The 24,721-nt window shown below is 42.4% G+C and overlaps 1 protein-coding gene and 1 long non-coding RNA gene across 3 annotated transcripts in view; one reads left to right on the top strand and one right to left on the bottom strand.

Annotated features, from left to right (window-relative positions):
* The window catches only part of LOC128076716 (uncharacterized), a 496,481-nt gene that overhangs the window by 316,212 nt on the left and 155,548 nt on the right, over nucleotides 1-24,721 (top strand). The gene's annotated exons all lie outside the window — the stretch shown is intronic.
* The window catches only part of PARD3B (par-3 family cell polarity regulator beta), a 753,023-nt gene that overhangs the window by 654,744 nt on the left and 73,558 nt on the right, over nucleotides 1-24,721 (bottom strand). The window lies entirely within an intron of this gene.

Genomic DNA, 24,721 nt, shown 5'->3' with positions numbered 1-24,721 from the left:
TCACTAAGAAGGGATAAATAGGAGGATGGGCTTGTGGGTAACCCACCTCTTGGGGAAGGTTTCTTTCAGATAGCAGTGAGATTGTATCTGGTGCATACAAAGAAAACAAATTTGTTGGATACCGTTCAAAGAAAATGAAGTGTTACATGAAAAGGGAGAAAAATGTTTTGAATTTTACAATCTTAAAGAGAAGAAAGGAGAAAATTTTTGAGAAGCGCATGTACAAAATTTCCTAAAGTTTTTTTCTAGTCCCTATCAAAAGCATTTTCCATTTTTAAATCATCAGCTCTGTTGCAAAGAAAATAAAGAGGCTTTACACCTTAGCAGAACATTTTATTTGTCTTTGTTTCTGCCTAGAACTAGTACAAGGAGAAATAAGAAACAGTATGAAGGGAACCCCTTGCAACAAGAGCAACAGCAGTTAAACAGAGCTTTCTTGAGAAAGTTTCACTTCCTAAAGTTTTCTGCTATGTTTGCTCATTTAAGTGGCCATCGTATTAACCTACTTTTTATGATTTTCAAATGTCAGCAACCAACTTAGGTTTTGTAAAAGAAGTGTTAAGTAGAAGGCCTGGTTCTCATTACTTTAAGGATGTGAATGCATCAACAAGTTTTGCTTCCACAGTCTTGCAAATAGTACTGCTGCAGTATTACCACCTCTAGAATAAATGCAATTGCACTAGCTGTAGATAGATCAGAATTTAGTGTGCTAACTATTGCCAGGTGTCAAAACTCATTGAAAATAAGTGGCTGCTCTGTTTCTCTGTATCTCTTTGGACTACACGGATTGAGCAGTACTCAGCTGACTTACATCCCCTTTCCTCTAACAGCTACCAAATTGTGACAATGCCCATTTCTGAGGAGTTTAACAGAATTATTTCATTTGCAAGCCATTTAATAATCGTCTATATATTAGGTCAGAAGACACTGAGCTGGCACATGCCGGCTTTGAAGGAGAGTGTAGCTCGAATTTCTGTCTATATTCAGATGACTCTAAGTCACTAGTTAATGCTCTGCTAAGTTACTGGGACATGAAAGAGTTGGGCTGCACAAGAGCATGCACAGGCGACTCTGAAGCCTCAGGAAGTTTGGATTTGCACTATGAACTGTTGAGACTGACAAGGCGTTTTGTTTTTGAAAAGAACTACTGCAACCAAAAATTCAGGATGGGACACAGAAAAAATATTTTAGGACTTTGGTCTATTCTGTACTTTATTTTCTTTGATTTCAAGAAAATAAAACCTACAGAACATTTCAGAATTTCCAATGGAATATTTCTCAACACCTTTTTCAAATTAATGCTCTGACTTTTTGTTCAAGGCAATGTTTCTTTCTAAAATCTCTGTTAATTTTAATAGTTGAACCATATTTGAATAGACACCATCAAAATGAAGCATTAATTTTTTTTTTAGGAACAGATGTCTCATTTGAAGCCTTCAAATTATTACTTGTTTTAGTTTTCAATTCACAAAAAAAAAAAAAAAAAATCTTTGTTTTTTTCCTTTCAGTCTGATTGAAATGGGTCCTTTTAACTTTCCAAATTTGCCAACGAAACACCAAAAAAAAATTAATTATTCATCGAGTTCCAATGAACACCCTTCTTAAAACTTCTCAATTATGCAAACTAATCACCTTCTGGGAAATATGTGTAGATCATCTCATGGTACAAGCTCACAACGTGACTCAATGCTTCTTCACTTGTACACTGCAATCCTCCTCACTAATTTGATCATTCAGGCTTTTGCCTTGTCTGTCATTTTCAGCTCATTTTCTCCCCATCTGCCACCATCAATCTTTGTTTTTCCTTTGCTTACAACAAAATACTCCTTATCTTTCAAGATATCAAATGTGAGATATCATCACGTAAGGCAAAAGCAGCCAAGACTGCAAAAATGTTAAATTACTTTTCTCATGAAGCTGCTGGTAAAACTTGCTGTTGCTCCAGCAGTGGCAGCAGAAAGGAAAGACCTGCAGCAGGGTGCTGGCATTGCAGCTTGGGCCTTGTGCCAGGAGGCAGGCAAGCTGATGTGCAGGGCCCACAGGCAGTGCAGGCCATGGTTGTCAGGATGCCAAGTAGGAAGGGTATTCCTGCCTGGCAATGACAGGAAGGGGCTCTCCTGCCAGAGGCCTGACTGCCTAGGTGAGCCTCCAGGGAGACATGGAGCAACACAGTGGAAATGATACCCCAGGCTGAGGGGCTGGAAGCAGAGGAAGAAAAAGAGGAAGCTTTGTTTCCTCCCTCTCTGTTTCCCCCTTCTCTGTACTCTGTGCCTGCAGGTATTGTGTGGAGGGAAGTAAGGACTGCTAGCCTCTTTCTCACAGTCAAACAGCACTGTCCTGAAGTGAATCACTGTTTCTCCCTCCCGAACAGCCTTCTTGAAGCAGAACCCTGCCTTCCTTTGCCCACACACTATCAGGCCCTTCAGATGACCTTAATGAGGAACACACCTGTCTTTTGCTTTTAGTACTGCTGCTTGCAGTTCTCACAAGCATTGGGCTCTCTCTCCTGGCTGATGTGCAGGGCTAGCAGTCCCACGGGTGTTGTCCTGGCTGCCCCAGCCAAGCACAGCACTCCCTGCAATACTCACATCCTTTTCTTTGCTCTGTAGCCGACAGCAACCAAGTGTGCACTGTGCCTGTGGCAATCAATTTTCTTCATGCTTTCAGGGATTAACTGTTTTTAGCTAACCCATAGGTGCTAACCCACAGGTGCTTCATTATCTTGATCAAGTCACATATGGTATGATCTTTGCCCAGTAATCTGCTTTAACAGCAAATGTCATAATGACAGTAGCTGGCATTTTTGCTCCTATCATAGTTGTTTACAGGATTGTTGGCCATTTTTCCACTTAGATATCTAGAAGTTTTCTACAAGTATAGCTGCCTGAAGGAGCCAGCATCCATCTAGCAAGAAAGGGAGGACAGATACCAGAGTATTTTTTATCAAAGACGCATTTGTTCTTTAATCCCAATGCCATTAAGAACTCTTAGCATATTAGACAAGAAGAAGGCTTGCAGACAATGTCTTGTCGTCTGAGATGTTTGTGTTCATTTCAGGGACACTGTGAAGCCCTGTAGTAGAATTGTCAGCTAACAGCTGGTGGAATACTAAGTGAGAAGGTATGGCTAACCCATGGAGCTCACGTGCAAGTAATGCACCTGAGTGACTGGAAGGGGTGGAGCCTGGATCCACACCTTCTCACCGTCATTTAAGAGTTAGCAAACAGAGGAGTAGCATCTCTCTGAATAGAGGTTGTGCTCTTCATGGTCTCCAGCTGATTGCTGGGAGGAGCCGGCTAATTTTTGTTTTTTGATACCTTCTGTTATTTTGTAACATTCCATAGCATTTGTATCTGTTCTTCTGTACAAAGTCAGTCAATGTGGCCAGTCAACATCTACAGGAATTTGTAAATGCAGGAAATTGTATTTTGTGTAGCTTAACTTCTAGTGAACATATCTGAAAGTTTGTCCTTGTGCTCTTTAGCTGAAGGCTGCTTTAATTGGATTGGCAATCAAGAGCTTTAGTGAGGAAGGTACCCCCAGGGAGCAGCACTGTCAACGCCAGGCCTACCTCTGCCATGATGTTGTGGATGCATGTTTGGTTTAGTCATTGCTGCGCTGCTTTTGAGCTGCTACAAAATTTCTGTTGTAACAATAGCTTCCTAAGCAACAGTACAAAGCCTTCTCTGCCAGCGGCAGGATTGACCTGCAGTGAGTGCAACTGTTAGGTGTGCTGCTGCCAGGGTTCACTTGTTGCCTGCTAAGTCAAAGTGCCTGTTGTCCTCTTACCTCAGCTTTTCTCTCAGGCAGGCCAATACTACTATACTGTAATATAGTAAACTCGTGGAGTTTTATTCTATTTTTTTAGTGTGATTGGAATGAGAATACACCACACAATGCCTGAATCTTCTGGCCACCCTAAGAAGGAAGGGCCCCTATCCTGTGAGTGTTTTTCCCTATCAGGCTGACCCTAGGGAAGAGCAACTGCTGTCAATACAGACAGGATTACTCTCACTAAAAAAGCTCCTCACATCATGCCTCCCCCTTCCTTGTAGCAGTACCAGCACTTGTGCAGCTGTGCAAACTAAATCATTTCCCTGCTGAAGTTCATCCCACAGCCAAAGTAATGCCATTGCCAGCATGACAGAGAAGAAGGGTGGGCAGATGGAGCCCACAGTCAGGCTGCATGGCACTGTCTTTTCTTGGTGGTAGTGACCGAGAGCAGGTAAAGTAGACTGTGGAAACATGGACTAAAAGACTATGTGGAAGAAAGGTCTCCTGGCAGTCAAGGCAAAGTTAGAGTTTCCTCATGGCTTTCCCTTCAACAAAATACATTTCTTTTGTGTTTAAATCTTTCTGAGTCTTGACTCACCAGCACATGATATATAATATGTTTAATGTATACTGAAGGTAATTAAACCCTAAATATGTAATCTGAAGTACAGCTGGGCAGTGTGAGTGCTGACAGCTTAGGGAATAAATGAATAGAATGAATCTCTGAAATCGAAACTTATTTCTACACGGTTGCCTGGGGAGGAACTTTAGATTTACTCAACTTTGACCTCTAAGACCTCAAGCAATTACTGCAGTAGTAAAGTCTAAGGAGATGCCACATTTACTGTAATAGAAAGGGGTAAGAATGGAATGATTGCTGTGGGAAATATCAGTTGTACTGAATTTGGACAGGGGGCTGTCTTCAATAGGCAGATCCACACAGGTCATTCCAGAGAATGGGCATGGCAAGTGAACATGATAGGAGCTTGATCTTTTCACTGCAGCTCTCCATGACTGTAAGGTATATCCTGCTGGACCATGTGCTATGGGAATGAGAGAGATGTGAGGAACCCTGCTATGTGCCTGTGTGAGCAGCAGACACTGCTTTGAGTGTTTTCCATAAGGTGCTTGTTCTGGAATGAATGGCTCTGGACTTCAGGAATACTCTGGCTGCATCCACACGTTGTCCAGCAGCTGTGCCTTACTGGTATGTATTTGAGTTAATAGTTCAAGTGTTAGCTATCAGCTTGCTGTCTGTGGAAAGAGCAGCGAGGCTCAGCCAGAAATGATGGGAGAAAGGGGGCCATCTGTGAAACTCCAGGCATGGGCCATTGCTCCATTGGCAGGGTGAGGCAGCCAGCCCCATACATTTGAGCAAAGACATTCCAGTAGTAGATTCGTTTAGCTGTCTGGATGCAGCCACCCAGTTTTGGAGGTTGCAGGCTTTTTCCAGATCTGTTCATGCACCTATTTCATTTACTAACAGACACTAGTCACGCAGTCCAAAATGAGATTTAGCCACAGGGAAACAGTGCAGAGGGGACTTCTTATGCAAGCTTTCTGAGCAGATGTTCCTGTAACACGGGGGTTTGGCACCCTGAGGCTTTATAAATAACTCACAAGATTCTCCTCTTCTGAGAAGAACATATGTCTTACATTAAAGAGTGGGCCTCAGATCTTACAAGCATCACTAGCTTTTCCCCTCCCTCAACTTAAATTCACCCACACATCCATTCTTCAGTCATAGCCTGGTCATCCTTACCATTGCCTTTGGGCCAGGTTTAGTAATCTCTGAATCTAGCATTTGTAAATAGGACAGGGGTGCTGTTCTCACATATGAAAAGGCAGTTGTGTGAATCTCAGTAGAATGTCTCCAAGTTCAACTTTCTCAAAATAAACAATAAATAGATCTGAGTATAGTCAATTAGGTAAAAACTCTGGTATAAATGAATGCCAAAGATAAATTAACTTAAATGCAAATAAAGCTGAGTACCCACTGCTATTCTCATCAGGCTCAGCAGAGCAGGGCAATACAGATCCTTATGCCTCTCCACTTTGGCAAGAGAGATATGTGTTGTCATGCAATGTATTCTTAGAAAAGCATCTGCCTTGACTCCCTGAAGAATTCATTTCTTGCAAGCCCTCCCCCTGTTCTGTGTGAGAGCTGCAGGTTTGCACGAAGCATTGCTGTAAAACAGCTCCACCACAGCTGAATGTCACTTGGTGTGCTGTATTCTCAGAACCAGCAGCACTGCACCCTTGCAGGGATGACGAAACACCCAGCGTGACTGTGAAACACACATGAACCAAGTCTTTCCTTTTGAACCACCCTCAGCACTGCTGGTTTTTATGTGGCTAATGAGTGGCACAGCTGAGTGCCCTGATCATATCCCCCCTGGAAGGAATGTGCCCCTTGTCTTCTCTCCTCCATACATCTTGCACCAAGCCAAGCACAGCTGAAAGTATGGTTTCCTCCTGCAGGTGACCGTTGTCATTGTGGTCCAGTGCAGATACTCGCATGTCCCTGGGGTGGGGCACAGAAGGCACATTATGTCAGATGCTGCAGGAGATAGGGAGATGTGCTTCATTGTCACAGGGACCAGCCCAGAGCTGAACAGACCCAGTCTTCCATGTTTTTTCTCACTGCTCAGGCAGGGCAGCACTCTTCTCTTAATTCTGCTGCCAGGAAATATTTTGTCATCACCATGCACTGCTTGATGCCACTGTCATTTTACCTCTGAGCTGTCAGTTATGGGGCTGAAGAAGCATCAGTGCATGCAGATGTGAGAAGAGCACCCCACAGCTTCTCAGTAGTGTGGGAATTAGAGCGCAGTGTGAGAAGTATCTCCTTCCCTCCTGGGAAGGTGTCATGTTTGGCTTGCACGTGTTGAAGTGAGGAAGCATGGCTTTAAACCAGGAACAGTTGAGTAGATCATGCAAAACTAGTTTCTGCGTTTTGTGCCCTTGGGCTTTGCTGTTGGCTGAGTGACTGCTATGGGGTAACTATGTTGGGGGAGCTGTGGAGAACTTCCTGGAGCCACCAGTTCCTTCATTTTGCATTCATAGAATGGACTGCTAAATAGGCTCCTGATCTTTTTCTTCTTCCTCACATCCTCTCGTGTGGGAACTGTCCTGGCAAGACCTCTGCTACTCAGCACATAAAGCTACTGCTTGCAAGAGCATTTGGTGCTTTCGGAAATGTATCACATTCCTAGAGACCCTGGGGAGAGGACAGATGAGATCTCAGCAGGAGCAGCATCTCCAAACTCTCTTTCCCACACAGTTCCCCTAGGCTGAGTTGCAGGCTGCCCATGTTGAACAAAGAGGCACAGCCCAGTGCATGCAGCAGGAGGTTTGCCAGCAGGTTGCACAGCTTCCAGCTCCAGATCAGCCTTTCCTTGCAGTAATGCAGCAAGGTGCTTGGCTCAAAGCTTGGCTCAAAGCTGCATTCCAAAATCTGTGGGGAGCTGCAGGTCCCTCCTGGTATGCTTTTAAGGGCAGTGGGAGCATTCTGAAACAGCTCACAGAGGGATGCCAGCAGCCGGCTATGGGTGTGTGGGTGTTGGGGCAGCACATGCTGGCAGCCTCACCCACACTGAGGCCATGGAGGAGCAAAAGGATGTGGGAGTGAAATACATCATTCTGTGCAATTTTGGTGCTACTGTGAAGCCCAGAGCCTTGCCATCAGCACAGCCTGTAGACTGAATAGAAGCACGCTGAATCTTTTGGCTGAAGGGAGAAGAAAAGCATGACCTCTCCAGCCACACATGAGCACTTCTTGCCTCGTATCCATGACTCAAAGACTTCTGTGCAAGCGTGAATCATTTTTTCTTTTTTTAATCTGGGAACAGTGATGAAATGCTGTACAACCTCTACAAGTTCAAAGGCAGGAAAACAGCTTGCAGGTTTTTTAAATGCAATTTCAGTCCTTTAAAAAAACTCTGCCTTGCACATTTCTGTCATAGTTATCAAAGCGAATAAACTTTGAGGCATAGGGTACGCATGGTGATCTATTTAAAAAGATGATGGTTCCCATTTTATTCTCAGAGCAAGAAGGGCATTGATGAGTATTATGTTTAGGATCATATTCTGTATTTCCTCTCTTATTAGATATTCCTTTAATTCTTGTTTCATTTTGTTCCGTTTTATTTATCTCTTTATAGCTTAAGTGATACCCATGTTCAGATGCATAGTGTGTTTTGTTATGCATAGAATCATAGAATCCTTAGAGTTGTAAGGGATCTCTGAAGGACATCTAGTCCACCTCCCCTGCAATGAGCAGGGACACCAATAGTTAGATCATGTTGCCCAAGGCCTGATCCAGCCTTGTCTTCTATGTCTCCAGAGACAGGGCATCAACCACATCACTGGGCAAGCAGTTCTGGTGCCTCACCACCCTCACTGTAAAATATTTTTTCCTTATATCTAACCTAAATTTACCCTCCCTGATTTAGAAATCATTTCCCCTTGTTCTGTCACCACAGACCCTGCTAAAGAGGCTGTCCTCTTCTTTCCTGTAACTCTTCTTTAGATGCAGAAATGCTGATACCAGGTCACCTCACAGCCTTCTCTTCTCCAGGCTGAACATCCTCAGTTCTCTCAGTCCGTCCTCATAGGAGAGGCATTCCGTTCTGTGGAACATTTTTCCAGTGGTTCTATGTCTCCTGTACTGAGGACTCCCCATCTAGAAGCAGTACTCCAAGTGAGGCCTCACCAGTACATAGTAGAAGAGCAGGATCATCTCCCTCAGCCTGCTGATGCAGCCCAGTATACAATTGGCTTTCTGCGGCACATTTCTGGCTCATGTCCAGCTTCAGACCCATCAGCATTCCCAGGTCTTTTGCAGCAGCACTCAATCCTTTCATCCCCCAGCATGTATTGGTAATGGGAGTTGCCCCTGCCCAGGTTCAAGATCTTGCGTTTGGATTTGTTGAGGTTCACCTTGTCCCACTGCTCAAGCCTGCCTAGGTCCCTCTGGATGGCTTCTCATCCCTCTGGTTTGTTGACTGCATCCCACAGCTTGGTGTCATTCAGCAAACTTGCTGTGAGAGAGCTCAACTCTACTGTTGTCATTAATGAAGATATTAAAGAGTATTGGCCCCAACACTGACCCCTTGGGGACACCACTCATCACCAATCTCCATCCAGATGCTGAGCCATTGACCACCACTCTCTGGACTCAAGTTTTATTTTTAATTATGAGGACTTGGGTTGAGGCTATGTGTATACATATTTTATCCAAAAACATATCCACCTTACATCAGTTTCTATCTGTTATTTATCAAATACTCAGCCTTTACATCCAAAAGATTGCTGTTGTACAAAAGCCCACCGTCTGACGTCTAGCACTCATTCTTTCTACCATAGTTAGCAACATACTGAAGAAAAATCTCCTGTGTTATCATCCAACTATTCCAGTTTTCATCTGTTTTTCCAACATGGTCAAACCAGACCACGAGTCCAAATGACTCCTTAATACTGGGGTGGATAACATTTCTACCTGAGATGATGAAATCTCTGAGGATTAGAATTCCCCTGTGTTCAAGGGAAAAGTTGAATGTCTGTAAAACCTAATAAAAACTGATAAACAGAGCTGAGCTGTCACTTTTGCCTTTCCTTCAGAGAGAAACTGCTACTTCAGTCAATAACTCAGACATCTAAGTGTTGTAGCTACTAGATGGCTGAGCATCCATGTACGTGAGCCCTGTACTCCTTCTACCCCGAATAATCATAGAATTGCTCAGGTTGGAAAGGACCTTAAAGATCATCAAGTCCAAACACAACCTGACCATACTACCCTAACTCTAACAACCCTTCACTAAATCATGTCCCTATGCACCACATGCAAATGGTTTTTAAATACATTCTGAGGTGGTGACTCAACCACCTCCATGTGAAATGGTCCCATGATCCTATGTGAGTTCTTGTACAACTGATACGGTTAGCTGAGCAGTCATCATAGAGAAACAGGGAGTTTTGCAAGGCTAGTTGAGCTAAATAGCACCTTGGCAGTTGTCTGCTTCTGTGAAGCTCTAGCTGAAGCCTTTTCATTCATTTTATGTTAGCAAGCACTCAAGCCAGCAAAGTTATTCTTCCCCAAGAGCTTGAATGTAGCCTCTGTATCTTACGTTCATCTTCCTCTGTGAAGCCTTTGAAAGCTGTGAGCCCAACAGCACAAGCCTGTGAGAGGAGCTGGGTCAGGTTCCTCTTTCCAGGGGTTTGCCATGTGGGCAGAGTCCCATTGCTGGCAGTGCTGCCAATGGGGACACAGGGTCTGATCTTAGTAAGATGTGTAAGGACATCATTAACAGTCCAGCATGGTCTGTCTAAAGTTCTTGTTTGATAGAATGGCAATGAATGACTAGGACAGAAGCAGTTTCTCTGGAAGCGTCATTCTAATGTCTCAAAAATTTAAAATACTTGCCTCTTTTATGTTATATAAATGCTCACAGAACTGGCTGCTGGCTGTTGTAAAGTGTGTGTTAAAAATACACACCCATTACAACAGAAGGGAATGGCTTCCCTGGTTAGACAATGAAGCATCCATTAGGAAATCTTAACTGAGGTACTGACTAGCTTTCCTGGTTTAAATTACATTTGTGTTAATGCCTTCTCTTTATGCTATAGTGATGTGTTGGTTTTTCTTTTTTGTATTTTGTTAGCACGGCAAATAGATAAACCAATGTCAGAGTAATTTAAACATCAAATTCCAAAAGGGAATGAGACACTTCTATTCTTAAAATAGCATTTTCTTTATGAAGCTGTTGATCAAGATGGATTTATCCAGAAGAGGGTGGGGGAGAGGCAAGGAGCACTGCCTCCTTTGAAGATAGCTCCCTTAACCATGACAAAGAATAAAGTCTGTGCTGGAAACATTTCTCCTCTCATGTGAATTTTCTGCACCACCATGATCAGTCTGGCTTAGACAAGAGTCACTCAACACTTGAAGCAGACCAGTTCTCGTTTTACAAGCACATGGCTGACATCCAAGTTCAGGTGAGGAAGTCAGGAACACTCCAATAGAACCTTCTTGGTTGCATAGAAAATGTCCCACTACTTTCATCAGTGGGGCGTGGAGGTATCTCTTGGAGGAGCTGCAAGCAGTTTTCTACCCACCAATGAGAGAAGGCTGTTTCTTTTGCAACCAGCCTGGCCTTGAGTATCTCCATGGATTGAAGAGCCAAAGATTCTCTGGGCAGCCTGTTCCAGCACCTCACCACCCACATTATAAAGATTTTCTTCCCTTTATTTAGTGTAAACCTATCCTCTTTTAGTTTAAAGTCAGGGCGCCTTGTCCTATCACTACACTCCCTATTAAAGAATCTAGATTTCTTGTAGATCCCCGTCAGGTACTGGAAGAACGCATGTATGACAGTGTGATATCTTGCTGCTCCCTGTCCAGATCACTCTTCCTACTGGTGATATGGTCTAGGCTGTTGATAGCCATGCAAGTGGGTAATTTACTTAGGATTTTTGGCAGAATAGCCAGCACAGAAGGTGAACAAACAGAAAATACAGCTGAATACAAGAGATGGAAATATTTTTCCCTTGCAACTGCCTAAGGCAGGCCACTAGCTGAAGCAGATGTCTGCATCTAGGGTTATTTTCCAGAGCCTCTTTCAAATCACCAGAGAGAAATCATCTATTTACTAGACATATCTGAACTTAGATGAGATTAATCCCATTTCTTTAGGCTCTATTGTAAGCCATGACTGTTAACACACTACAGTAACTATCAATTGTAGATCTAGATAAAATGTCTGAAATGCAAGTATTATTAACCATACAACTGAAAACTTACAACAAAGTAAACAAAGTATTTAGGAAAATGCTGGAAAGAAATTCTGGTATAATTCTGGTACGCAAATAGAACCTGGGATCAATTTAGTAGGAGCAAAAGAACATAGTTAAGAGAAGATCCAGTCTCAGTGTTTAATAACAGTCAAAATTCACTCATCTTTCTTAGCTTAACCATTGAATCATGGAATCCTTAGAGTGGGAAGGGATCTTTAAAGGCCATCTGGTCCAACTCCTCTGCAATAAACAGGGACATGCACAGCTAAATCAGTTTAGGATGCAGATCCTATGAAAACAGTTATTTCAGAAAGTCATTACTTGTTATTTTGATCAAATGTTTCATGGCAACTGATTTAATACTCTATAGTAGTAAGACTAAGCATAGCAGTCTAGCTCCAAGTCCTAGCTCTGCTGCGGATTACATGGACAATAATGGGCCAGTCACAGGCTTGAAACTTGCCAGTGAGAAAGAAATGCCAAATGTTTACAAGTTCATGCCATTAATTTCTGTCAAGTAACTTGAACATGTTTAATGAAAGATGGTAAGAGTGGACAACTCAGAATATAATTATCTAGCAGCCTCTTATGAATACCCTCTCCCATTCATACCAGAAATCCACAGAAGGAATATACATACAAGGAACATTGTTTGTACATTTTCAGTTTTATCAGTTCTTTGAATTTCTTTACTTTATGGGAGTACATATCAAAGTTTTCCTAATTAAAATCAACAAGAGAAATCAGTCATAAACTTGCAGACAACCTAATGTGTACGTGCCTATTGTCTGCATAATAACACTGTTAAGGCATTAAATATACACACAAAAAACAAATGAACACACAGGAAAAGAGGAACATGCTTCTGGCACCCATGATTTCTAGCAAGAATTGCTGCTCTAAACTGGGGTTTTATGTGGAGATTAGGTACTTGCATAGATACAAAACTATGTGTATTAATCACAGATTAATAAGCCAACAGTGTGGCAGAACCAAGAAGAAAGAAATACCTTCCTAGCAGTTATAAAAATTAAAATCATGCAGGCATATGAGAGGTGCAATTCCAGTTTCATTTGTGTCAGGGTGGGCAGAGCTATTTCTAGGGCAAAATGTTAATGGATACAAAGTGCCCCGATGCAGAAGACAGCTGCAATAGTTATTGTATATGATGGTAATAAAATGAAAAGGAGAAGCAAAGGGATTACTGTATTTCTCATGTAGATTTATTAAGTATTTGTGCTACTTCACTGAGGACTCTTTCCCAGTTTTTATTTTTTGCCACAACAAATCTGTTTCTTCCACCAGGGTGTTACTTTATTGTGCACCAGAGGAGGGAGATACACACACACAAACCTTCTGAGAAACACATTTACAGGAAATAGAAAACACATAAGTGTTTCTCTGCCCCACTGTCTCTATGCGCAGAGTAAGTCCTTACTCTCTTTCACACCCATCAAGTACTTTAGCTAGGGATTAAACTGATGCTAACTATTGAAAACGTTACATAATGATCATGGAATGGCCTTCACCAGGTGCTACAGTGGGTGAGTTTCCTGTGAGGAAATCATAGTATCATGCAGTAATGACAATCACTGCTGTCTATGAAGTCCATCTTTTTAATTGCTTTGCTAGCAGATGGATTCTGCACAGGATCTCAATTTCTTACTTCACACATTCTAGTCACATAATTCATTATGGTTTTCTGATAAATCACAGTATGGACACATTGACACCACTGATCTCATGGCCTTTTTTTCCTGCAATGTTGGAGTTGCCCTATACTGGTAATGTAGTCCTTCAGAACCTAAAAGAACTCACTAGAACAGGAAACAGATTTTACACAGTTAAGAAGTGTCATTTTAGCTTTGACATAGTGGATGAACTTCTACTTCCTTCTAATTAAAATGAACATCCCTCCTTTCTTTCCATCCTCCTTATGTGAAAGAAAAAAAGGTTGACAGTCAGGCTCTCCATTTAAATGAAAGATTCAAGCTGTCTCCTAAAACAGCTCCTGAAAGTTTTCAAGTAAGAGCATCTGCAAACAGCTGGAAAACTGATTTCCTCTATGCCGTAAGGAAAAGATAAGATGATCCAACATTTTGGCCTCATATGGGGCTCTCTCAAAGTATATGGAAAATTCAAAGGCTTTTAAAAGAATTCAAGACCGGAAAACTTAATGTACTATTTATGTGGCATATGTAGTTCAGCCCTAATGTAATATAATTCAGCCTTATGGTTCAGTCTGAATTGGTCTTTGCTGGAATGACTTACTTAAATCACTTTCAGGTACCTGTCTCTGTGGGATAGGGATACCATATTGATTTGTGGTTTTGTTGCTTCAGTGTCTGATCCCTTGAAGATTTTCTTGTCCTTCTTTGCTTTGTAACAGAAGGTTGCTTTGAAGATGCAGATGTTCTTTGTGTGTTTCACTCTTCACAGTGAAATTTCCATGTTCTCAGCACCAAGGTTGTTGCCAAGCAGATGCCTGAGCTTCTTCTGAGGCTTCGAAGGAACTTTTCTTCACAGAGCTGTTCTATCCACATGCAGGACTCACCAAGCCACATCAAGAGGGCTCAGCTTTAGGAGCAAATTAACTTATGAGTTGCCATATTAGTTCTCTGGGGAATGAGATTTCTGCTGTAATACAGAGGCATCCCTTTCTACAGTTAGTGTTATCAGGGAGATTCAGCATTTGCTAAACAAAATCAGCACATGCTGATGCTGCAAGGGCGCAGTACTTCAGCTTTTGTTCAGCATCACTACAACCAAGTACCCTCTCTCGATATATGCAAGCACAACTGTAACCTGGCCAATGGGCTGTAGATGACATTTGTTTTGATCCTTTGAAATATAAGGTTTTTTCTTAATAGAGTATAACTGTTGAAATCTAAATGAACCTGATCCAATCACTAAGACTTCTTCCTTGCAGAAAGGTTAATTAAGCAGCAATCCCTTCCCCTGAGCAGAGTCAGCTTTGAGAGAGTGAATAACAACATGAGTTGGAGACTACACTGCATAATGCCATTGGGTTTATTACTGCTCTTTTACAGCTTGTAATAAAGAAGACTGTTGCAGTCAATGAATGAAGTGGCTACAATGCTGCAATTAAAGCCAGAGTGAGATATAAAATACAAGTTCTAGGCCTGAGTCACATACTGGCAGGAGAAGGCATTGTATCTTACAAGGAAAGGAAATGCTATCACCTCTCCCTGTGCCAAGAAATCTCTCCATCACATGAATCTGACAGTTTCCTACCAAAATTCTTCGAGTGTTACATGGGAACAGAGAGGATGTTAATGAAAGTGAAAGTAACCAGGAGGAGAGAGATTGTTTGACCACTTAGCCAGAAATCTGAGATGCTTCTCTGCAGATTGCTGGCTACAGTAAATTTAAGTTATATGTATTGTTATGAAAAAAACCACAGATGGGTCCACTTCCAAATGTTATGCTATTTTATCCCATACAGTCACTACTGACACTTCAGTGTTGTGCAGCTAAGAGATGTGGAATGAAAATAAATTCAGCTAAGCACAGAAGGTGGTAACAATATATATGCCTCCTAGTGTAAAAGCAAAACAGGCACAGATTCCCATCACATTACAATTTTTTAATATTTTCTTGTATTTTATTTCTCGGTCAATCAGACCTCATCTGTTTTACTTTTGCCCTTTAAACTCGTCAGGACACAGAAATATCAGTTTTCAGCTTGTACTGAAAAATACATCTTTGTGTGAAAAAATACATCTTTGGATATTCCTATAAGTGTATATTTGTGATCACAATGGTTGTAGTTACAGAAGAATGGAAATTATGATTTCTCAAAGCTCCTGTTAAAGGCTGTAAGATGGTTGCTAACTAATGAGAGAAACGCATTTATTTCAGGACAAGTTAGTGTATCATGAAGGCTTTATATTTTCATTTGGAGTAGCTAGGTCTGTTGGAAACAAGATACCATTGCCAGATGGAGCATAAGTCTGCGTGCTTATGATCTGATGCAAAATGCATGTAGAAAGCCTCAAGAGTTCTGGGTCCCCCAGGATGAGACTAGAGAGTTAGTGGGATGAAGTTTGTAAGAAGGCAGATTTCAAATAACAAGTTTTCTCATGCATGTTTTCCCCATTAGAAAGGGCCACACTTGCCAACCAGAGAACAGGGGTAGCTTTTAGAGAACCGTAAAAGATCTTCTTGCCTTTGAGATACATTATTTTGTCTTCTGGCTTGTGTTGGTTGCCTGAAACTCGCTCCATTCTTGTTCCTTTTATCACCCTTAATACTGTGACTTTGCAGAAGCTGAATCAAACATCAGCAATTCTCTCTCTGTGCAAATGCTTCAGAGCAACACAGTGCTTAATTGCAGCATGAGGGATTTACTCGTGTTTTCCAGGTTGTGAAATAAGAGATATCCCTTATAGAGCAGTCTTGATACTGCCTTCTTGCCTTCTCTTTGACAATGACTTGCTTAGCCATAGAAGTAAGAGAAATGAAAAATAAACTATGATAAGACCAAACCTGTGATGGCTTGATATGCTCCAAGTAGTAAATACAAGGCCCATCAGAAAAGAAGTGTGGAAGGAAGAAAACAAGAACCTGCTCTTGTTTTGGTCCCAGTCCTTACAACTTCACTTTTGTTTTGTTAATACTTTCTCTTCCATGGCTTTCAGTGCTGAAGTTTGCTGAGGAACCGACTAAGGATGTAACACCTTCTAAACTTAACAGTCATTTTTATTACAATATATACAGACTTGTATGAATTTTTTAATTTGCTGGTCACACGTCTTTATTCTTGCTACATATTAACATGCTTCCAACTTGTGCAAGAATAAGTTGCAGATAAATGTAATCTTGGTATGCAAAGCAAGTTCCATGGTTTACAAAAGGAATGTATGCCTGGGATGCTCTGATTATTCCCTGGCGATCTTCATGAGAAATAATACATGTGAATTAGTCTGAACCTGCTCTCAATCTGGATGCATCACCTTCATGTGCTTCCTCTGAAATGAGGTATATTCCTGATCTTTCCTGAAGAGTAATGGGAACAGGTGATGGTCACAACAGTCCAGCCTCATGGACCTTTGGCTTTCTGCTGCCTTCAGTTTCCTTGCTCCCTTACTACAGTATACTGCTGTGTTCCTTTACTTCTTCACTTCCGCAGCAGCATTTTCATTTCCAACCTCATTTCCTGATAATCTAATGTTGTGATTCTCTGCCCAAAAATGTAGGAGACAGCTTGGTTTATGGAAAGTCTGTGGGAGATGGACAACTCTGTGACCACAGAAAAGCTCACCATGAAAGAAAAGAAACAAAGTAACCTTATTGTTGATTAGATGGACTAGGACCTGAGAAGCAGGCAGTCCATGCAGGACACACAGACACACCCTGGCCACTGGCCATTTATGGTGGTGCAAGGCTGGGGAAGACAGGAGAAGGCCATGGGCTGTTAAAAGCATTGTTGTGCTCTGCAGCTGGTACCTGGGAAACCCAGCTGCGAAATCTGAGCTGTGGATGAAATGTAGAAGTGAAAAAGCAGCTGTAAGTAGGCTGGACATTTCTTGGCTCAAATCATTAGTTCTTCCTGTTTTTGTGGGGCCAAGACCCCCCAAGATGCACACACACATGTTGTGAGTTCCAGCTTGGTGTGGTGCAGTAGGCAGAGTTCACAAACGCTATGAAGAGTCTCAAATCTCCTTTCTGCTCTCACAGCTGCTGAGCTTCACACACAGGATGAAGACCTCCCTGTTTGTGCTTCCACCTAAATTTTCCTTTTTTTAAAAAAATTCATATTAAATATCCTCAATCAGGGATTGTGGCACATCTCTCCTTTGCTGTCATAAGGATGATTTTTGAACATCACATATACAGCTTGTAGCATGACATAGCATCAGCACAAGTGCTTTGCAGATGATGACCTAGCAGAGATGAAGATGAAGGGGCCAGACAGGCCAAGCCCCACTGGCTTCAGCAGGGAGAGGAGGGACACCTGTATGCAAGCTGGCATTCACAATGAGGTTGAATCCCCAGGGATGCACAGTAACTACATTGGCAGCACTTCCAACACCTGCAACATCCATTCCACAATTTCTCAGTTTTCTGTTCCCAGTGTAAACACTGTTTGCCTTTAGCAAGTTAAACAATTTGCTCCCCTGTAGTATTCCCCCTGCTTTGGATTCTTCAGTAGTTTGCTGTGTTTTAGCAGTCTATGCATCTGAGATCCAAAGCCCAGAGGGATTACAGCATGAACTCACTCCTAAAAAATCTGAAAATGATACTCAGATGCTAGAGCTCATGCCATTCAACCAAAGGGAACACTGGGCAACTCAGTGCCTCAGATTTCATGGGTCTTTGGTTATAACATTTTTCTTGCGCTGTTATCTAGCTAGACATGTTAACTATCAGCTTGTTGACCCAGATTGCAAACCAGCATTTACATGAGGAAAGAAGACACTCCCACAGCAGGTTGCACAGCTGTGCATCTTTCTCACCCAACTAATCACATTACCACCAGTTGGATTCCTCTCCTCAGTAAACGGACACAAGAACTTGTTTGCAAGAAGCATTCATTATGGCAGCTATCAAGAAAAAGTGAGTTTAATTTTTGCAAAGAGGTCTGTTTAGTGGGGAGAGTTAATGTCATATTTTGCACTTGGCTGAGAAGAATTAGCCAGGTCCTTGGTTTGGCTGGGCTGTAGCTGGTGCAGAGAATATAAAATGCCCTTTTGCTTAATGAAAAGCTATAGCAGAACCACAGGGAAACCACTCCCTGATCTGCAGTTGAAACTGAATGTCAGTATTTTCACCACTTAGTGCTAAGAAGGAGTCTTTTCAATAATATCTCAGGATCCAGGGGTAGAACAAATTATATAGCAAATATGGAGTCTGGAAAAAAAGAATCAAAACCTTTTTCTTTCAAATACAGTTACTCTGAATTTATTTCGATTCAGTTTCATGGTACTTCTTGTATCTCAGATTTGATCCCAGCAAGTCAGCACACAGCCAAGTCAAACGTCATAAATCTAGAGATATTTTACATCCAATGAGCGTACTGTGCTTGATGTCACTTTCACCTACTGTGGGTAATTATTATTTTTTAAATATACGTACATACCGTTGGAGAGAAAAGACAGAAGCTTGATTATCCTAAGAGGTTGTGGATTCCCCATCCCTGGAGGCATTCAAGTGGTACTGGGCAGCCTGGTCTAGTGATTGGTGACCCTGCACATAGCAGCGGGGTTGAAACTAGATGGTCACTGTGGCCCTTTTCAACCCAGGCCATTCTGTGATTCTATGATTCTGCTAGTATAATTGTTTGCATGTTCATACATAAAGTATTTCTCTGTAGTTCCAATCCAGGAGATGTCTTTTCTTTAAACCTTGCTTAAATAGTAGTGTCTCATGCCATGCATGCAGCAAGCGGTTTTTAACTGTGTGCAGAGGTTCACTCTGTCACAAACATAAACATGCAAGTACAGAAGAACCATATTTTCTACATTTTCTACACAGTTGCTCATATTTATGTCATGGGTGATGACCCAGGGCTTCCAGTTTCTGCTAGCAATCCTGAACACAATGTTCTTCTTTAAATTGATTGCACAGCAGATAGCTTTTCTTATTGCAAATCCCCACAGATCTGCAGAAAGGAAGTGAGGGGGGCAAAAATCAAATTCCATGCCGTGGGAGCCACGCTATCTCAGTGATTTGTAAATGACCTCAATGATCTGTAGCTGCTGTGGACTCCTGGTGTTGCTCAAGTCACTCTGTCTACCACTCTCATGAACTCTCTCCCAACATAGTAAAGCTAAGGAAATCTAGGAGACTAAATTCAGTGCTGCAGATTAGTGACAGGAAGGAAACTGAATATGCATGAATTAAACAAGACCATTCGCCTTCTCTGATCTGCAGATGTTATTCTCTCAGAAATGCAACTTCTTTTTTTGCAGGTGACACCCACACATCTCCTTCACTTACTGGCGATGATAATAAAGGAGATAAACAACTGGAGCTCATGCAGTTACACTTAATCTTTGTATGTCATCGTCACTAAGCAAAGCCACAGCAATAGGAAAACAGAGCTGTTTTGTGCTGCTCGTTTCTAACTGACATTTCCTCACAGATCAGATTGCTCATGTAACCTGTGGACTCTTTGAACTTCATTTTCTTTCACAGTATGTCAGTGCTGTCATGCAGCGCTGAGCTGCAGTACAGATATCCTCTGCTCATATCCTGGTTCTCGTTTTGCTTCTCTGCTTCAGTGGTTTGAAATCAGATTGCAGAACTTCAACAGAAATACAGAAATTAAAAAACAAAACAAAACAAAACAAAAACAAAACACCTAATAGGGATACTGACGATAAAGCCTTCTACTGAATATGAAATATATGGGCTGTAAGCAACAGATTGTTTAGTTAAGAAAGGAGAAAAGGCAGAAATAGGGATGTTTTAAAAACCTTTTTTTGATCAAGCGTATATGCATTGTTAGTTTAATTTGAATAATCTCAGGAAATAACCACAGAACCTCCATCCTTCCAAGGACTGCTTTTATTGGAAATTTATTGGAGCTTCAATCCAAACTAATGCATTTCTCTAGCTGCTGGAGACAAGCCCTGGAGTCACTTAGCTCCACTATTCCTGCAGTCTGCCATTGAGCTGTCCTGCCTTTCCAGCCTGCCGCGGTTTATTTGGCCAGTGCCCTTTGAATATCATCTGCTGCTTTTGTCTCAAGATATTCCTGGGTCTCAACATTGTGCCTCAGACAGTTCATGGGACCCAGCATGGCTTTCCCCATCAGTGCTGCTAGTTCCTCATTGGTGCAGAGCAGCCCATGCTGTAGAAAGTGCTTATTAAGGCAAGAAAAGCCTAGGTATTTTTAATGCTGTTATTTCCAGTGTACAGCCAGGGAGAAGCAGAAGTCTGTTTTGTGCAGCACATACTGTGGCTGGTTTCTTCACTGCCATTTCCCTGAGGGACTGTTCCAGAGTTCCACTAAAGAGGTTTTAGAGTGGTTTCTCCATTAACCCCTTTTTGCTTCTGCCATGTTTACTGCTAGGTTGCTCCATCATGGGACTGGACTTGAAATTTGCATCAACACTGTATGCCTGTAGCAGGGAGCTGCCTATTCCCTTCCTGCCCAGTTCTGTATCTTCTTAGTTTCATGTGCTATTGTTACAAGAAAACACTGGCATTAGTTTGGCATGCTGCTAATGAGAAGAAGAGCTAGCTGGGGATACTGCTCCCAAAGTTAACATTCTGCCCCTATGCACAGGAGCTGTGCAAAGAGAGGAACAATTTCCATTCTGCAGCCAATTTTGAGTTGGCTGGGTCAAGAAGCTCAGAAAGAAATGCAAGCCTACTTCATCATTTTCACTAGCAAAGGAAAAAACAACAGCTCTCATCTTGACCACTGGTGTTTGAATATTAAAATAGCCTGAGGGCTGTCACAGGCAGCAAGCATAGCAGGAAAATGAGTTCATTCTGACTCACAACAGAATGATCTAATTTAATGGGGCACTGACCAGGCTGTCAGGCATTAACTGAGCTACTATTCACCCCCGCCTTGCCCATGCATGTTGCCTCTGCCTTTGCCCCCTTCCCTCCATGGCTGTGTACGGATGCAGTGCGCAGCCACTTCCTGCATTCCCTCACCCTGCACAGATGCGTGTGCTGCTCAGCGTGGGTGCACCATGCTGCTGGGCTGTGGTGCAGTTAGGCTGCCAATGGCTGCTGCTTGTGCTCAGCCTGCAGCATCGGTGCTGAGAAAGTGCTGAGGCAGCACCATGGCCTCTTGCTGCTTGCTGGGCACAAGTTTGGGGACCGCACCTTCCAGGTATGTGTGTCCAGGTGGGGGGGCACGGCTCCTGCAGGCAGTGCTAAGTGCCACTGTGCTGAGAGAGCTGGCTCCTTCTTAAGCAGGAGAAGAGGAGGCTGAGTGGGAGCTTCCTTATGGCCTTGGATATTTCATTTGGCAACTTTGTCTCTTCCTGTCAGGTGCCTCAGTACGTCATTTCTTAAACGTCTTTCTTTGAGAATTTTGTAAAAAGGACATTTGATCCTCCTACTAGGTTGAAACCAACCGTGATGTTTATTTCCATACAAACGTACTCTTACAATTTGCTTGTTTTCCCCTTTGTTTCTGCTGGTTTTGCAGTGATCCTTCCTGACTGAAAAAGTAGAGTTGTTCCAGCCCATTAGAACATTTCAAACTGATCCAGAATAGTTTCCTTGAAGGAACAAAAGAATAGTGAGGAGCAGGAATGGTGTGGCTACAAAATGTTATAATGGCTAGGAAAATGGTGACATTTGAAAATTCCTGGTCATTTAATTGGTCAAATAAATCAGATGGAGACAACTCCCAAAACCTGAGATGACCCTGGAGAGTTTATGTGACCTGAAAAGAGAGCTGTGATTTGCTTTTATTAACATACAGGGGAACAAAGATCCATTGCTCTCCTCCTGAAGATACAGTTAATAAGAAAAAGAAAGAATTTGAGACCATTCAACTTTATGTCTGTTTGCAAATAGGTTTGTATATAATTGGCAGCCTCCAAACACTTTGTCTGCCAAATTGACCACACCAGGCTATCTGTGTGCCCCTGAGGCTGGAGTAGCAACATGCTGCAATGCTATGCTCTAACAAAAGCGCCTGATTTTGAACAATCCATTTGCATCAAGATAAGCAGCTAGTAATGTTTCCCTCTCACAGACCCTTACAGACTCTGACTTTGGCTACGGTTTACTGCATAATACTGTTTTTAGTGCTTTCCCACTCTTTACTGGACCGTAACAAAGCTGCCGTTATACTCATTAACCTAACCTGTTTTCTGGTTAGTGTGAGTGACTAACAAAATTGTCTTGGCCTGTGATTCATCTTGAATAAACTGTTTTCCAGTCACACAGAAAAAGCCTTGCTGAAAGTGGAAAGATTTGATCTTTAGCTCTGCAGATTGGCTTCTGTGCTCCTAAAGCTCAAATGTTTTGTCCCCAGTATCAAACATATCATCAAGAGTCAAAGTTGCTTCTGCTATTAGGGCAGATATATAAGCACAGTGAACTCAGCAAAAGGCAAAAGCCTGCTATGCACAGGAAATGAAACGTACAGAAATTAAATGCCCTTTGGAAAGCACGTGGTGTGTGGGATTCCCATGTGGCTGTTTGGCATGACTGAAAAACTGAAGATGTTGGGAAAATCAAAGAGATGAAAGACTCCAAATCCTTAAAACAGAAGACGAAAGCATATCAAATCTCTGCATGGCTCCAATCTCCTTTGGCAACTCCTTCCCCAACAGTGAAGAGGAGCATGGCATACAAGGTAGCCTTCAAAGCCAGTAAGTAGCCACGGCTGCATGTGGAAGGTTGGACAACAATGTCAGAGATTAACAAATTGGATGAGTTTCTGAAATGCTATGTCTGGCATAGAACTGAAAGTAGAAGAGATGATATGCAAAGCAGGAAGCTGATATTGTTTGACAGATGTACAGGGGTCACGTTTACAGCCGTAGAAGAAAGAAGAGGTATTTTGAAGCATCTGGTACAAGAGGAGAATATTGGAATTTGGGGGAGGATTCAAATCAGGAGGGATGCCCAAGATTTCTGGCTTCAGTAAACCTGACAATCCCTGCAGTGTAGGTTCAAAATACTTGTAATGATAGCACAGGCCTCCTCCTGGGGCTCCTAGGGGCTTGGCTGCTGGAAGTGAAGCACAGTCAGACCATTGGTTTGTGCTACACTGGAGACGTGCAGAACAGGAATCAGCGTGCAGGGGCTGGAGCTGCACAACCCGTGGTTGACCCCTTGCAGCATATGTTGATTGCTGTTCAGTTACAATGACTGCAATTCAGATGCTCATTTGACGCTGAGATCCAAATATGAAGGATAGGGGGATGAAAAATTAAATCACTGCTCAGCAGGATGATATTTGCATTTGTATTAAGCCCTGTCTGCAAGGCAGAAAACCCTATAGATCTCTCACTGCCCTCCAGGAGGGCCAGTTTCCAAGTTCAGAGCAGCAGCGGAGGGAGGATTCTCTTTACATCATCCTGTAAACAGCGTATAGACCCCAAAGACAGGGTCAGGGAGAGCCAGGACTGTCCTGGCACGTTATTCAGTGCCTGAGACCAGATGGAATAAATTAGGATGGCTCTGTTTGTCATATATGCTAATCCACGTATGCAGAGCCATTCTTAAGGCTTAACTGGCTTGATTCTCTGCAAATCATTTCTCTCAGTCCCTCACAATGGTGGATAAAAGGTATTTACTAGTATCTCGTCTCCAACAAGCTGCAATCGTGTCACTGCAGTGCTTTAAAATAGTGATAGTGTTCACTTAGACTAGAAGCTTAGGCTTTTCCTGTCCCAGTTCACTTCATTTTTTTTCAGTATTCATTTAGGATGTTTCCCTGTATCTCCCTTTCTTTTCAGTCAATCAATAGAACTGATATTTGTACCACATATTCCATGTCTTACTTTCCAGTATCATGCCTTGGGAGCTATTGATACACTTTAAATATGGAGAGTACGAAAGTGTTAGAGGGAGGAAAACAAATTATACCACATTTGCTTTAGAAAGTAATAATTTCCACTGACAAGCCTCAGGCACACTGCATTTATTTAAGATTTAATTTACCATATTCACTTAATAATTTTAAAGGGAGACTGCAAAATATATAATAAAACTCTAAGGAATGTAGATCTGACACATCTGCATGTAAAAATATACATACCCAGATTAAATGAAGATCATTGACCCTCACTTACGTTTTCAGTGTACATGCGCAATCTCACCTTACATTTGCACCGGAAGATGTGATTTTTCACACTGCATCATAATCTGAGCACTTGTTAATGTTGCATTACACAACAGGGATGCTGTGGATAGTGTTGAGCCAGGCAAGATAAAGCTGTGCTCTGGCAGAGGGCTGTGCCTGCCTGCAGCTCCCTGCAAAGAGCATGACGGGATGTGGCGAGGCGCTGGCATCCTGCTGCCAGGGCTACTGAGGAGGGTCAATCCAGGACTGTGTAGGGTCTTGTGTGGGTTCTGCTTGGCTGCTTGCCCTCCGCCCATGCACGTGCTCCTTACTGACACGGCTGCAGTGCAAAGCCATAGGGAGGGGCAGTCTCAGAGCCTGCTGGGTCTGAGACAGTGGTCCTGTACCAAACACTCAGCA

This window comes from Tympanuchus pallidicinctus, unplaced genomic scaffold (genome assembly GCF_026119805.1).
Source record: "Tympanuchus pallidicinctus isolate F22 unplaced genomic scaffold, pur_lepc_1.0 scaffold15, whole genome shotgun sequence".
Lineage (NCBI taxonomy): Eukaryota > Metazoa > Chordata > Aves > Galliformes > Phasianidae > Tympanuchus > Tympanuchus pallidicinctus.
The sequence above is the reverse complement of the archived record's forward strand: the minus strand, read 5'-3'. Positions and strand labels throughout refer to the sequence as shown.